A 1,648-nucleotide genomic window follows, 5' to 3' on the forward strand; every position below is an offset into this window, starting at 1 on the left:
ATGGTGGCTCATAACCATCCGTAACAAGATCTGACGCCCTCTTCTGGAGTGTCTGAAGACAGCTACAGTGTACTTACATATAATAAATAAATAAATTAATTAAAAAAAAAAAAATCAGGTCTGAAGTCTCAGCTCTCGAGAGGCTGAGGCAAACGGATCCTCAGGCTGGGCTCCATAGCAAGCCCTCAGCCATGCTGGGCTATAGAGCTGGATTCTGTGTCAGAACCAGAACCAAACATCAACAACAAAGTCAAAATGATTAGGCTTAATCATGTTTATGTCATCTCAGTAAAGTTGGTGCACAGGTAGATTAGTATAAAAGCCAGCTGAGCCAGACAGTGATCTGGGGAGCACTTGGGGAGCAGAGGCCTAGAGAGCTAGATCCGAGGCAGCCAGGAAGGTCAGTTGATATTAAGTAAGCAACCTTTTATTATGTCGTTTCTATTCATAATAATAAAAACTCTACAACACAGCTAGGCTTGGAGAGAAGTAAGGATGGAACCAAAAGAAATGATACTGGGAAGAGGAGGGGTGCTGCCCTGAGCTGCAGAGGAGTGGTTTGCTTAGGATAGACATAGATACCATTAGGGGACCCAAATGCCTATGGCTTCCCTAGTGTTCCTGTGACACTGCACATGAAAACCTGGGAAACATTTGGCTTTGGCTCCACGTTTGCAACAGACATTAAAAAAATCATCATCAAATTTGCCCAGAGAAATGGCCAGCCCACCTGGTGCCGTGCAAGCGTGTGTGTGTGTGTGTGTGTGTGTGTGTGTGTGTGTGTGTATGTATGTTCGCACATGCATGCATTGTGGGTTTTTTCCTTGTTTTTCTTTTGTTTTGTTTTTTTGTTTTGTTTTGTTTTTCCTTAAAACAGGGTTTCTCTCCGGGTGTGGTGGCACAGGCCTTCAATCCCAGCACTCGGGAGGCAGAGAGACAGGTAGATTTCTGAGTTCGAGGCCAGCCTGGTCTACAAAGTAAGTTCCAGGACAGCCAGAGCTATACAGAGAAAAACCTATCTCGAAAAACAAAACGAAACAAAAGACTGGGTTTTTCTGTATAGCTCTGGCTGTCCTGGAACTCTCTCTGTAGACCAGGCTGGCCTCGATCGGCCTGCTTCTGCCTCCTGAGTGCTGGGATTAAAGGTGAGCACCATCACCTCCCGGCTAATTCTTTCCTTTTTAGAAAGTATTATTGTGTGTGCAAAGGTTGCGTGTGTGTGGAGGGCAGAGGGCAACTTTATTGAACTGGTTCTCTCTTCTTCGATGTGGGTTCCATATAGCAAATTCAAACTTTCTGGCAAAGTGCTTTGACCCCCTGAACCATCTGCAGAAACTCTTATTACCAAGTCATGTTCAGAGCTCACAGCAGGTCTGCTCTCGAGAAATCTGCAAACAGTTTGAGGAAGATGCAGCCCGAGGGCTCACCACCCTGATGACAATGTTGAAGGATGTGTTTGGTTGACCTTGACTGTAATCCAGGTTTTTTGTTTGTTTGTTTGTTTGTTTTGTTTTTTCAGATAAAACATGAAAGTGGCCGGGCGTGGTGGCTCACGCCTTTAATCCCAGCACTCAGGAGGCAGAGGCAGGCGGATTTCTGAGTTCGAGGCCAGCCTGGTCTACAAAGTGAGTTCCAGGACAGCCAGGGC

Source organism: Mus pahari, chromosome 9 (assembly GCF_900095145.1).
Source record: "Mus pahari chromosome 9, PAHARI_EIJ_v1.1, whole genome shotgun sequence".
In the NCBI taxonomy this organism is placed as follows: domain Eukaryota; kingdom Metazoa; phylum Chordata; class Mammalia; order Rodentia; family Muridae; genus Mus; species Mus pahari.